Source organism: Zosterops lateralis (assembly GCF_965231275.1).
Source record: "Zosterops lateralis genome assembly, chromosome: 3".
Taxonomy (NCBI): domain Eukaryota; kingdom Metazoa; phylum Chordata; class Aves; order Passeriformes; family Zosteropidae; genus Zosterops; species Zosterops lateralis.
In genome coordinates this window covers 62,645,274-62,660,317 of record NC_139764.1, presented here as the reverse complement: position 1 = coordinate 62,660,317, position 15,044 = coordinate 62,645,274, and the positions used below count along the sequence as shown (strand labels likewise).

General features: G+C 42.2%; 1 protein-coding gene across 3 annotated transcripts in view; it reads left to right on the top strand.

The window, feature by feature from the left end:
• Positions 1–5,304: 5,304 nt before the first annotated feature.
• The window catches only part of PKIB (cAMP-dependent protein kinase inhibitor beta), a 53,567-nt gene continuing 43,827 nt past the window's right edge, over positions 5,305–15,044 (top strand). The window contains exon 1 of one of the 3 annotated variants that reach the window (XM_083858503.1): positions 5,305–5,411. The gene's annotated coding sequence lies outside the window, so the exon portion shown is untranslated. The other 2 variants (XM_083858504.1, XM_083858505.1) reach the window with 2 other exon arrangements.

Genomic DNA, 15,044 nt, shown 5'->3' with positions numbered 1-15,044 from the left:
GCACATCTCACATGCAACCTGTCAGGGCCAACTCCGGGCTGAAAAAGCAGCATCTCTGTTCAAACCCTGGCTTTGTCATTCTGATACAAACACACATTTCAGCTGCAGATCCTCTGGGCAATGTAATCTCCTCCCTTCTCCTTAGAGTACTTTAACTCAAAGTGCATTTAGAGCTGTCAGTTCTGTTCAAGGTCGCAGAAAGATGTGATGCTTAATGCTGTATCACAGCTGACAGGATGTCTGCATGTGGAAGTTTCCATGTATTTGGATGCATGCATGTAATCAATCTCATGAATCAGAAGCTTGATTTTTGCTTCACAGTTGCTTTCAACTTCTGTAGAGTTCACTCTTGCTTTGTGCTAATTCAGAGGCCAGTTGCTGGAGGCCAGGACATTGGAGGCCCTGTCCTGCTTTTGATCAATGTGAGGGTATGATGGCAACAAGAACAAGATGCTGTCATTTAGATTAATTTGCTATGCAAACTAGAGAGGGCTCCATGCACTGCTCATGCTGCAGATATTTTAATGGAAATACTGGTAAATAAGTAAGCAAAAAAATCTAGTATTCCTAGTCACCTTTCCCAACTAACGTTCTCTCTGAGAAGATTTCTGAATGTCTCCAGAGTCCAGGCTTTCCTCGAGAAAAGACCACTGGTATTAAAGCTGCAAGAAGCTGAGACACAGATGATGCACTTGCTTTTCTGTTTCTCTATGCTATTATAGGCCTTGTTGTTTGGGGTCATTTATTAGAGGCCTCATATATATAAAGAACTTGGAATCTCAAATTTTGTGTTTAATTGCACATGTTAAATATTTCTCCCATAATTTGCACTTTTTTACCCATTTATGATTTTTTTTTCTAATTTATTCCCTGATCATATGGGCAAAGTGTCATTTAATAATGTATGGCATAGAACAGGTACTTCTTTTTAATTGTTTCAAACACACTGCCTAAGGATTTCATTCAGTGACTCTTTTCTTGTTTTGTAAGACAGAAGTTGAATCTGGATGACTTTCTTTAATATCCTGTGATGGTTCTTTAAATAGTTACTAATCCTTTTAATCTCAGGGTAATTGAGACTCCTTATAAAGGCCTTCACAGTTCTTTCCAGAAAGACCTAGACAGAAATATCAATGAAATTTAAAAGTCTATATAAAGTGGATAATTTACATGTGAAGGAGCTTGATGAAGCCTCCAGGAGATGGGAAGAGGCACAGCTTCCTCATAAGAATTATACAATAGAATCATACAATAGGATCACAGAATCCTTTAGCTTGGAAAAGGCCTTTGATATCATGGAGTCAGCCATTAACCCAGCCCTGCCAAGTGCACCACTACTGTGTCCCTAAGCATCACATCTACACATCTTTTAAGCACCTCCAAGGAAAGGGGACACAGCCACTTCCCTGGGCAGCTTCTTCCAACGATGAACGACCCTTTTGGTGAAGGCAGTTTTCCTGATATCCAATCTAAATCTCCCTGGTGTAGCTTGAGACCATTTCTTCTCACCCTACTGCTTATTAGCTGGGAAAACAGATCAGACTGCCCCTGCCTACACCTTCCTTACAGGTAGTTGTAGAGAGTGATAAGAGCCCCCTGTAGAGCCTTCTTTTCTCCAGGCTAAACAACTCCAACTCCCTAAGCCGCTCCTCATAGGAATTGCGCTCCAGATCTTTACCAGCTCCATTGCCCTTCTCTGGACAAGCTCCAGCACTTCAATGTCTTTCTTGTAGTGAGTGGCCCAGAATTGCACACAGAATTTTAGGTGTGGCCTCACCAGTGCTGACTACAGGGAAACAATCACTGCCCTGGCCAGGATGGTATTACTTCAGAGCTATTCATATGCCAAATGATATTGGTTTTTAGGTTATTTTAAGTGAATTGCCTCAAATACAAATACCCTCTGGAGCCCTTCTCAAGATTTTGTACCAGTCTATTTGGCTGAGTTCAAAAAGTACTTGAATGGCAAATTTACCTCAAACTTAGTGGGACAGGTGTTCAATACCTGACCTCTCAAGATAACTTCCAGGTGAATAGGACTCAGGCAAGCTGATTTTATTATCCATATTCCTTATATGAGTTTTTTGTTTCTTCTTCCAACCATTCAATATGGGATAATTCTGCAGACCTGATTTTGTAAAGAAAGTGGATGGATATGAATGTCTCCAAGTTCTTTAGTAGAGAACACTGCAAAGGAAGAGCTGCATAGTACCTCTTTCATGGCCTTTGTGATCCTCCTACTCCTTAGTAATCCCTCGGCTCTGCAGAACTTCCTAGTTCCTGTGGTCTAAGGTTTTATGAGTAACTTTTATACTTGCCTTTAGCAAGTTGTTCTACAAACTCTTTCTTTATATTTTTAAGCTTAATTTTTTTAGGTTTAGGATCTGTGTAAGCTCCCTTGTTTGCACATATATTTTGCTTCTGAAAAATGTCTTTTACCTTCAGATAAAATCTCTTCTATTTAGCTTTGTCATCTTATTTATCTAAGAATATTTTTTTCTTTTTTTTTTCTTTTTTTTTTTCCCCAAGGAATAATTATTTATTTTGCACCTCTTAAATTGATGCTTTTAAGGAGTCCAAAATGTCAGCTTTCTAAAATCAGTGCTCTGGCAGAAGGGAGAGAGTTCAGAAGTCTTTACTGTGGCAAGATTCTGTCTCCAGCTTAAAAGGCAGCCTCAGCCTCTGATACATTGCTACATCCAGTACCATGGCTGCTCAGATCCTATGAAAACCCAACTCAGCAAAGCTCAGTCCCCAGGGAAGGGCCACTGGCAGGACCTTTTCTCCATGGCCCATCCAGTGAGGTGGCCTATGGAGAAGGATGGTGCTCCTGCAGCTCCCCCCTGCTCCCCTGGTGTAATCCCCTTCCCCTCCTGGCTGTACCACCAGTGCCTGCTGCAGAGAGCAAAACAGTCATAAAAGTCTGAATTTTGGGTTTGCTTCATTTTTACTTTATTTATGTCCTGTTTATCTTTAGAATTTTAGTTTCCAAGTGGAACACAGAATATGGTCACAGGACTACCAAGGACCTGGGGCACTGACTCTATTCCCTGGGCACCACAATAAACCATAACCTTCTTCATAATTTTTGCAACTGGAATTCAAAAACAGTCATCTACAGTATTTTCCTTGCTGGTTTGTTTCCTCTGATAGCAATTGACTCAATTAGAAGTGTATTGGGAATCTGAAACTTTCAACAATATGTACAATATAATATAAAGAAAGACAGGTTTGGCATGAATATTATTGAAGTACATTAGGATATTTTCCTAATACTCCAGATACTTAAAAATACAGAAACTGCACAGGGCTACAATATGAAAAGTTTCTCAGCAAGGCGTACAAATACAAAATTTCTTTTTCAAGTGACATTGATTTTGCTACAAGAAAAGAGAAAATAAAATAAAGAAATAACAGTCGATAATAAAGAAATTAAAGAGAAACCCAGTTGTGGCTCTAAGTAGGGAAGCTTCACATTTCTGTTGAGGCATGCCCACAGCAGAAAATAAAATGATCCCAGCTGCTTCAAAGCAGCTTTCCACTGCTGAACACCACTAAGGTGTTCACTATCTGATTCACTCCTTTGCAAAAAGGATTTTTCTCTCAGTGTCACATTGGGAACATGCACATCCCTGAAGAACTCATAATCATCTCCCTCCATAGGCATCAGTGGTTCCTCCAGGCTGGATCTGAGTCGGAGCAGGTGTCTGAAGTGCTCCACTCCAAACCCCACAGACGAAATCCCACCTGCACACAGCATATGCCAGCTGCATCAGAAAAGGTGAGGAGCATCTCCTGCTACCTCAGAACTCCTACAACTGCCTCAGCCTGAAGGAATCCACAGGTTGGATTTTCCCTCAGAAGACATACAAGTGGGCTAGAAGGATGTCAAGGACTTCATGTTGCCAAGTTAAGTGCAGGGCAGGACCTTGGCCCTAATACCTGTGTATCCTCCTTAGCTCATGTGTTCTCACACAAACAAAGCCCTGAAGGTGACCAGCACACTGAATTTCAGTTTCTGCTGGAAAAAGGAGCTGCTGCATGGAAATCTATAGTACAAATACTATCTTTGTGAGAGAATAACTGCAGGATCATTCTTCTGAAGAAACCTTCCTCATAACCTGGAAAAGGAAAGACACCTACCAGTTATTTTTGTCATTAAGCTAAAAATAGTAGCCATAAGAGAGTTTTTTGAGAAATCAAGCCATCTGCCCAAACAATGAAATAAATGGCAAAGAGACTAATCATTAAAGAAGACACAGCAAAATTTTTTTCTAAGAAAAATATTTTAGAGGGAGTGTTGGCAGGACTCCAAAGTACAGCTCTTGTACTTTGAGAGGACATTTGGAAAGATCTAATAAAAATGCAACATAATCAACCAATTCTAAGCCATCACCTGAGTTATTTGGTGTTTAAAGTTCCCATTATAAATAGAATTACTTTAACAACATGGCTTAAATAATGTTAAAAATAGATCCTAAGTATTCTAGGTCATGCCAAAAATATATAAGAAGTAAAACCAAGGGATTTTAGGTTCATGAAAGCCAACTTCATTTTCAAAATGGAATAAAATTCTAATCCTCTGTTTCTCTTTATTTGTTTGATCATACATAAATCTGATAAAAGGCTTGACATGGTTTGTAGTGTAAGCACTGAAAAACACAGGTAAAGATACCCATCTTTGTCTGCATTTGTCCAGTTCTCAGAATATAAATGGAAAGTTTCTGAGTTTAAATGGAAAACCTCTGTGCAGATTTCCCTTTCATTTGGCTCTGACTGGATCTAGGGGAAACAGCTGGGTGAAGTCTCATGTATATTTATGTATGTATGTATATGTATGCATATGTATAGAGAGAGAAATTGTAGTGCGATTTTCAAAACAGCTTAAAGTGATTTTAAAATAGATAGTCTAGAGTCCTTTTGGTACAATTAAAAAACCAAACCCAACAAATCTATGCAATGCTCAAAATGTCTAGATCTTTTAAAAAACTTTCAAAGCCACTTTGCTATAATGTGGTAGAACATGCCTGAAGATGTTAATTTTGTGAAACACGATTTTTAAGACAGAGAACTTGCAGCATTCTTCACCATTTTAAGCGGCAAATGGCAAAGGCTGCTGATTTCAGGCCAAGGTTGGATTTTTCCAAACTCCTGCATGAGGGCACGTCCCAGAGGGCAGCAGCCTTGCCAGGGGTGTGCAGCTGCCCCAGGGCCTGTCCCTGTGCAGTAACGAGGCTGGGAGCCAGAAGGGTCACATATGGCTTCAGCCAGGTGCCAGCTTTTTGTCACACGCTCGCTGCTTGCGTCGGGCAGGGGTGGGAGGATGTCCTGTGTCATTCTGCTGGTGCAGTTGGAGGGACTGCAGCCAAAAGAAGGGGAAAGAAAAGGGAGTAAAGTCAGCAAGGCTCCAGGTAAGAGCTGGTTTTCCTGTTGTTTTTAGGGCGCCGGGACCTGCTCTTCCCCTCGACACCAGTTTGCAGGGGACACTCTGTGCGCTGTGGGGCCGCGGGGACAGGGACCCCCGGCAGGGGCAGGGGGGGTGTCCCAGCCGGGTCTCTCTCCCGGCCGCGGGGGCAGCCTCAGCCTGAGCCCGCCCGCCATCGGTACTGGGGGACGGTGCCACACGCCCGCCACCCCCGGGGCCCGGCCCCCCTCCCTGCTCCCGCCGGGACGGGCTGAGGGGACGGGCGCGCCGGGGGGCGGGCACGGCATCCCGACACCTCCCGGCACGGCATCGCATCCCGGCACGGCATCCCATCTCGGGCACGGCATCCCAGCACAGCATCCCGGCACGGCATCCCGGCACGGCATCCCGGCACGGCGCCCCGCGGGTCTCGGGCAGGGCTCTCCGAGGGCAGGGCTCTCCGGCGCCGGGTGAGGGCGGCGGGCGGGGCCGGGGCCGGGCGGGGGGCGAGAGGCGCGGGCGAGCCGCGCTCTCCCGGGGCGAGGCTGCCGGGGTGGATGGGCCCTCGGGGCGGCTGCCGGCCGGGAACATCCCGCAGGAGCGGCGGGCGGCGGGAGGGGCCGCCAGCGCTGTGCCCGCCCAGCGGAGCGGCCCCGGGAGTGCCCAGGTACCGAGCGCGTCCTCCCGGGCCGGGCCCAAGGGACCGGGGAGAAGTTTGGGGCGGCCCGGCAGCTCCGGGTGAAGGCGCTGGGGAGGGTGATGGGTCCCTGGCCCTGGGGCCGTGATGTGCCGTGTCCCAGGCGTTCCCCGGGACAGGACACGGTGATCCCCCTGTCCCCCTGCCCCGGGCGCTCCCGGACTGACCCGGTTAATGTTCCTTAGCGCCGGGTGCTACTGACCTGGAGGGGAAGCCGCTAATCGGGGTCGCACATAGGCTGTCACTAGGAGATTGAAATTACTTTTTCTCCGGCAGAAAAGCGATCAGAAGTGCGCCAGGTGCGATTTTTAAGCCTGTCTCCTTCCTGGAATTATGTTTATATGGTGAAATTAATCAGTGGTGACAACACGAAGGCTGGAGAACAATTTACTGTATATTAGAGCACATATTTGAAACAAAACGGGTGTGCATGAAGTCCAGTTTAAGTTGCACAGACGAGATAATGACCAACTAACATGCAGTTTGTGAATGCAAAATATATGCCTGGAAAACCAGTTAAAATACATCCCTGACTTTCAGCTTTCTCTGTTTGCAAGGAATGTCCCTGTGCTTAGATCGCACATGAGGCAGGATTCTTTTTTTCTTTCTGATTGCCACAAAATGTTCTCTTGCCACAGTAAGAGAATTGTTTCTTAATCCAGTTATAAATGATGCTGCTCAGCATTTGTTGAAGTTATTTGTGGGCACTGCAGAGCAGACAAATGTTTTTAGCAAACAGAGAAGCAAAAGATTAAAAACTCCTGAAGCAATAGATAAAATTACTGTCTACTTTGGGGGCATGGTGGTTAGGATTGGTTAATGTGGAAATACATAGGGTATATTGACTTACACAGTATAACTTCATCACCTCCTGTATCTAGGAAAAAAAAATTCTTGATAAAAATTTTGATCAAAACAGAGACCTTAAAATCAGATGAAGGAAAGACAATGACACTTTGTTTACCTTTTCTGACTGAAGAAGTCGTGGGGATGAGAATGGTCTAAGTTACTGAGTTTTTTTGTTTCAGCTTATAATATTGTCTTTGAAATTTTGAACTTCAATGTTCATGCCCTGATGGTTTTGCAATATTACATTGTGGTTGATAGCGAACACATATATAAGTAAGATAATTTGAAACTTAACTATAAATACCCACATAACTTCTAAAAGCACACAGTTTAGGGTACTATTAGAGTGAAGGTTTAGTTCTGTACCTTGGTTTTGTAATACACCCTGTTGGAACAGAGACTACTCTCTTTTTTTTTTTTTTTTTTTTCTTTTATTATTATTATTATTATTATATGGGTTATGACAGCTACAAATTAAGGCAAAACAGCGTAACACATCAGCATGCTATAAAAATATACACGAACTTCAAAATCATGATAAATTTTTAAAAATATTGATGCAAATCATGAAATTAAGAGAGATAGAAACTCAGTCATGTTGTTAATCTGTCTGAAAGTGCAGAACTGTTCCCTTGTGTCCATTTACTGACTGTCCTGTTAACAAATAATATTTTTTATTAGTATAAAGATGAGGGGTTTTAATGAACCTTTCAGAATGTAACTGCTTCCTTCAGTCTCTAAAACCTGGGATGGAATAATCTGTGAGGAATCAATTGTATAGTTTTCTCCACCAGCTCAAGATCATATGTTCCCTGAACTCCTGCTGGCCTTTTTGCTGTACTTAGTTGATTTCTCCTCCGGCTGAAGATGCCTCAGGGCCACACCTGGTTCTCTGGGCGTGGCTTCCTCTTGACCGGCTTTGGTGGGAAAGTGAGGGAAATGGGTGCGTTCTCTCCACTTCTTGATGTTCGAAGAGCCTTCAGGCACTGCAGCATCTCCCTAGGGTTCACTTTGTTCTCTCAAATAGTTTTGTGAGCAATGGAACAGTGCAGGATTTTGGATTGATTTTTTGCACTCTGTGGCATCTAGGCTGGTCCCCCAGACCCATGGGATCACCCCCAGCACTGAAAGGGGAGAATTACAAAAGTAAATCCAAGTGATCTTGTCTGGTAGAAGTATTTAGACAGTCAAACATCTGTGTTAGAATGGATTAAGATTCTGGCGTTTGCGTTTTTACAAGGGGATCATCCAGATTTTCATTGCAGCCTAAGAGTATGGCTTAGCAGAAATCCTAGAAAGTCAGAAATGGTGATCTGTTTGTGAAAAGCTCCCAAATCTGGCTTTCCTCACGTGAAATAATGTCTTCTGTACTTGACTTAAAAATTGTGGGTTTAGAAGTTTTCCTATTTTAGATTTATGTTTGTTATTTCTTCCCTTCTGCCCTGACTATATTAATATCAGCCTGGTTTCCTAAGGAGATGAAGCTGAAGCAATAATAATGCTGCCTCACTGATAGCTCCCCTCATTGCCTTGATGTAATTTTTTTTACCCTTGGGGATTAATTTCTGCCAATATAAACAGAAGAGCAGAGATTTCAGAGTGATGAAATCTCACAAAGACTTACTCAAGACTTCTGGTGACAAGGGAGAGGAGGGAGATGCAGTTGATGCCCACTGAAGGAAGAGCTGTAGCAAGCATTCAATTTAATAGACATCAGAAAATTTGTATGGGTGCTGCATAGGATGCTGAGCTTTACAACTTCAGCTGCTCAAGGTTTGGTGATTATATTTTTCAATTTCTTTGCTCCTTGGGAGTGCACAGTTGTGGAAGTTTTGATTGTGCCTTTTCTTCTTCATAGTCCTCTCAAAATAAGCTTAATAAGTCTGAGATGTTTCTGATAATGGGTTATGAATACAGACACTGTCATTCCTCGACTTCCTAAGCTGATATGTTGCTTTCCATGTCCATAATTTAAATACATCTTGATACAGGATTGATAGCCAGCGGTGCAGTGACTTTCTTTGTTATCTTTACTCAGTGCCAACACTCGATTACTGCGGTCACAATAAAATCTAGCTTCTTCCACAGTCAGTTTCTCTCAATTGCTTACAGGTTTCTGATTAGACTTTCACTTGCTTCCTACTGCCACTGCTGTTTCTTCTGGTTAAGGCCACATCCAAACGTCCTCTTCTGCTTTCTCTGCCCAGCAGGAGGCTGTAACACTCTCCCCGTGTCATGTGAAGGGTAATGGAGGAGAAATACGAAAAGGTGTTGTGAGTTTATCTAGCAAGGCCTTTATGAATACATGTGCTTTTATTGACTTTTAAGTGGTGGGTTTTGTTCTGATTATTTGCTCTATTACACAACTGAGGAGCTGTGTTTACGGGTAATTGCCCATTTTCTCCTTCTTTGTCTTGCCAGTGTTAATAACATCACAATACTTGTCTGTCTTTTCTCTTTCATTATCTCTCTATAAAATTACTGTGGGTAGGTTTTTCTGAAGTGTTTGGGTTTGGTTGATTTTTAAATTTTTTTTCTTTAGAAAAAATTAATAGTGTATTAAGTTGATTTGCTAGCTTTTTTCCTGTTGTAGAAATTGTATCAACTGGCCTTGCTCTCTGAGCATGAATGTACATATATAAATTAATTTTATTTAGTAAAGTATTCACTGGATAATGTTGATTTCTTTGAAAATATTTTTCTGTATTTACATTGTACAAAGCTCTCCTTTACATCTTTTACAATCATTTATATACGTTAAAGCCTTCATTCCCCACTAAAGACAGAGCACCACCATGCTTGTACAGCAATTACATTTGACTTTATTTTCTTGTTCGAGGAAGGACGAGGTGCACAGTGATGTCTTTTTTTCTAGGAACAAGCACAACACTTCTGTAGTGTCTTGCCCTGCCCCATCCTCTTGCACCTGGATGGAGTCAAACATCCTTCCCTGCTGCAAGGACCTGGCCTGGCAGCCCCACACATCTCTCTGTGTGCTCCAGGTAGCTGTGCCCCACAGCCTGGGCTGGGTGGCTCCCAGCTGGTGTCAGAGACAACTCCCACAGCAGTGTCTCACCAGCGGCTGCATCGCTCCCACAAACGTGGGATGTAGCATCGTATGTAGGTGCTACCCAGTCTGCTGCAGTTCAAATGCATCCAAGGGAGGGATCTTAAAACCCTGCCAGTGGAAGTGTTTAACTTGTGCTGTGCTGAAAGATTGGGTAGGACGTGCAAACTTGTGCCCTTACCTTGGCAGGGCAGGGAAGGGCAGTGACATCCTGCAGAGAGGGACTGTGGCTTCTACCCAGAGAGCAGGGGCTGCACTGGGGTGGGAGCAGGAGTCCTTCACATGGTGTGGCTGTGGCTGAGGCAGCTCATGTAACTACAGCCAAAAAAATCCACTGTCAGCAGAAGGAGGTGATGATTTTACCAGGGTCAGGTTTGCACTGTGCATGGGGAGACAGATCTTGAGCAGCCTTTGGGTGTGGAGCTCTGGCCAGGTGCACCCAGGCTGAAGTATTTTGACAGGAGGATTTCAGCTGGCTTCCCAGAGCACAAAAAGCACTGAATATATGCAGCAGAAGTTTTCTGCCTGTCTTTGCTTTGGTATGTGACACACATCTTTCTGTGCTGAACCCAAAGATAGGGGCAGTTTCTGTGCTGGGTTGTGCTGCAAGGATGCAGCTTTGAATTAAAAACACTCAGTTTTCTGTGTCCCTAGGAAGATCCCAGAAAAACAATTGCAGGTCAGGGAGCACTTGCTTTTTCCATTTTGCTTCTTCATTTAATCTACAGATTAAGCAGCATTTGCTACATACAGAATAATAGCAAATCTATCTCTGTGTCTTTCCCCATCCTGCCCACATATTCCATCCAACAGAGAAAGGTGAACTGGGTTTACAGTTTACAGTACACAGTGATGTTTACGCCTGCAGTTCAGAACACCTGCTGAGGCAGAACAGAGGGAATAATTTATACTGCTTTCCAGCCCAAAGGGACAAATGGGTAGCCTTTATTTTAGCCTTTTTCATTATTTTAGCCTTTTTCAATGACCTTTGCAACCAATTCACAACATTCTGTTGCAAATCCAAAAGTTTGTCCATAAGGTCCTGAGCAATCTGGAACTGTGATTAGTAATGCAGCTTTGGAGTTGTTGAAATGCCCTTGGAAGATGTGAAGTATTCAACCCCACACAGTTTGGTGTTCTGTCAGTATAAAGTACTGCCCTTTACTCAGGCTCAACATCCCTTTTAAGTTTTGCTTTGTCTGCTTTGGAATCTTGTGTCATTTGTATCCTTTAGCTGAGCACCTGACCCATCGATATTTTATAACGTTCTTCATTACAAGGTGCCTTGGTCTTGCTCAGACAGATACAGAAGCATTGGCAGCTCTTAAATATTGCATACTAACTGATGAAAGTGCTCTGTGGTATTTCACTGAGTGATGAGAAAGAGATTGTCATTGAGATGATTCTGCACTCTTCCTCTGCTTCATCAAAATTAGCTTTAGTTCCTGGCCAATCCATTGCTTTGTTCATAAGCAATTTCTATCTACAAAGGTGGATTTTATAGTCCTTAATTAAGGGAGTTTCCAGTAAATAGTGTTGATAAGATTTGTCCTGGAAGTATCTGTGTGGAGACTTGGTATGTCCCTTCTGTCTATTGTGAATGATGTTTGGTTGGGTAAGAGGACGAAAGAAAGCAGAAGATGAGAAGATAATGTCTAGAAATTTTGTCTCTGGGTGAACAAGCAGTTCTGAAAAATAGTGTTTGAGCTAGAATTTCTCCCATAGTAACAAGTAGAAGGATATGGTTTGCCTGAAGTATACATATTTCTCAGGGCTTAGCCAGTTGCGAATAGCATTGTTTGCTTTGGCAGATGACACAAGAAGGTGTTAAACAATCATATGGCACTTCGTCTTGATTTAAGTCCACAATACAGTGGCAGTGCTGAAGCTTTTCTGCTGTTTGTATGAATAGAAATTATGAGGGCTGGCTTTTCTGAAAAAAAAAAAAAAAAAAAAAAAAAAAAAATAAAATAATAAAAAAAAAAGCCACCCTGGAACTGAGGAGCAGGGCAGAGGTCTGCAATTCTGTTGCCACTTCTTCCAGAGGATAGGTGGGATGCTCGTACAGAGAATATTTGTAATGGGAAAACACTGATTTAGCTGTAACCTTGGCTGTAGCAGAGCCAGGCTTGGACACAGGATTGCAGTTCCCTGGACACAGGGAGTCAGATGATGCTGTGGAGTGAGACAGTGTAGTTCACCTTTCCTGTTTCCTTGCAAAACAAGATGCACTCTCCTCCAAGGAAGGAGCCATTTTCTAGAGTATCAAAAGCCTGATGGTCATGGCTGGAGCAGTTGCCCCATGAGGAAAGGCAGAGGGACAAGCTGGCTCAGTCTGGAAGAAGATGGCTCTGGAGGTGCTGACAGCAGCCCCTGATAGCACAAGGAGGAAGGTGGTCAACAAAAGAGAGCCAAAGACATGGGGTATCAGCTGGACCAAGCCAGAGAGGTTCAGATGGTGCACAAGGAAAAGAATCCAAGGAGGCAGAGGTGTGGGCTGCCCACAGTGGCTGTGCCAGCTCTGCTCTGGGGAGTTCCATCCCCAAGGGAGCACAGTCGTGATCAGACTCATCTGGCCTTGGGGCTGGGCTGCACCAGGGAATCCTGAGCCCTGTCTGGTCTGAGTTATCCCGTGACCCTGTCATTCCAAGCTCAAAGCTGAGCTTCTGAAAAGTTGCTGTGAAGACTTTGTTAACTATCTATGCATGAAAAACATAACAGGGAAGAGGAACCTTATTTAACAGACTGAAAGAAGGGCAGTTGACAGTACCTTTAATAAGAAATAACAAATAGATGCTAAGGACAGCATAGTGGTTTGCAGTCCCTGCCTTAAAATATCTTACTAATACAGTCTGCCTTAGATATGGCTAAATTCAGTGTTGTAAAACAATTTCTAAGTGCACTATATGTGATCTGTTTCAGGCTTTACATCATTCAGTCTGCTGCAGCTTTTGTTCACTTAAGAAAAGCTTTCTCCAAGGCACAATACAGTATAATAAAAATGCAGGGACTTCTGTAAACATGTTTTACTAGAGCTTTAATGCAGTAGTTATGTTCCGTGTTCAGAAATGAAACACGGAGCCTACTGCTTTCTTGGAAGTAGGCATCATGTCCAGTGGTGTGACTTTGATGTTTAAAAGCAAGGTCCCTAAGTGGGAATGGGTTTTTCTAAAGTGTCTCAGTGTCTCTGTATTAGAAATTCTGTTGTTACCACCCTTCTGATATTTTGTCTAAATTTCTTCTCAGAAGAGCTGGATTGCAGTGAAACCTCTTGGTAGCAAAGCCTCCAGAGAAGACAGCCACTGACTAGTCTATTATTAAGGCTGTGAGTCGCTTCTGTTTAGCAAGAAAATACTAAAGAACCACACCAAAAAGTAAACTATAAGCAATTGCTTCTACAATAGTTTCATTTAAGCAAACATCAAGCAAAAAGCTCCTCTCCATGTTGTCAAAGCTGTTTCATAAGCAGTGATTGAACATGTGTTTCCTGAGTAACATAAAAGAGTTGGCATTAAGAAGCCAGTGGTGCTTTCAACCACTTCCCCTCTCTTCCCCATCATTACTCAAAACCTGTCACTAAAAGTGCTTGTTGTTTACTTCAGAGAGCTTAAAAAAGCTTAAAAAGATGAGTGTGTGAGGGTTGGAGGAATATTTGTTTTCTTTCCCTTGAACTTGCATTTGATTGCTACAAAAGCTAGAATTGTGGAAGGAATTAAACTGAATAAAAATAATTCTCAGCCAATTTCTAATGGGTACAACCTATTATTGATGTGATTGGAAGGTCTCCACTTGAACATAGAAGATGTTTATCATAAGGCATGATGCTCTTAGGAAAAAGCATCACTGAAAAGGCAGCGCTGGCTTTTTCTGTTCTGAATTGGTAGTTTTATTATTTGCAGTTTGAAGAGAGAGTACATGCTGTCCATGAAGTTCCTTTTATTAATGAGTAACTCATTTTTATGTTCCTTCTCTTCTTCTGGATTCTCATTAGTTACAGGTAGCTGGAAGTAACACTCCAAAGTAAAATAGAATAAATTGGATGGTGTGTTTCTCAAACAGATTTCCCAAGAGATTCAGTGTGTTCTGTTCTAGCAAGTTTTGAAGCTAAAAAACAAAAAGAAAATTAAGATTATTATGATACTAATATTATGATACTAATTCATTTAGCTTTACTGGGTATTAATATAATTAAAAATGGAAACCTACTTGCTGTAATCCCATTTAAGGAGAAACAGTTTCTTGGTTTGAGTCAACTACAATAATTCACACATTTTAGCATGGAAATTGAATGTTGTTACAGAAACTTAGTTATCTTGACGGGATGTAATGAGACATTCAGCTGTATATTCATCATGTTAATTAATGGTTAACAATCCAGCCTTTGTAGAGAGTTAAATTTTGTCATGTAAAGGGAGAACAAGAAAGCTGGAAGCCTCTTTAGTAGCAGTTGATGGTCTGCAGAACAGAAAGAAAGCTGAACAAATTTATCCAGCTGATCAATTTCGCACATCCACATGGAGTTATATCTGCCTCATGATTCTGACAACCAAACCAAAAAAGTCAACTAAAACTTCACACCTTAATGATTTTAACAGTTGCTTGTTCTTTAGATTTTTGTAAAACCTAGAACCTGAAGTTCTATTGCTTAAAATTAAATAAATACTCTGGAAGAACTGAAAGATGAGATTTAGAGATGCGCTTTTTTTTTTTTTAATGAAGCTTTTTATGGGTTAATGACTTGATTAGTCCTTACTATAAATATTTTAACCATGCAATTTTTCTAGGCATACATTTTGCGGGGGAATGGTAATTTTTTTTTTAATCTGTATCTTGGCCTCATTTCTGTACCTTTTCAGAATTTATGAAAAAGCATGTACGATTAGAGGTGAATCAAAGCAAATAAAAAAAAAGGTCAATTTTAATTTGAATGGCTCAGTACCTCCCCGCTGCCACTCTCACCTCTCCTCCCAGTGCTGTTCCATTTGATTAAAGCCACCAAAAGCCGGGATTTCCAGCCCAGGCCTTTC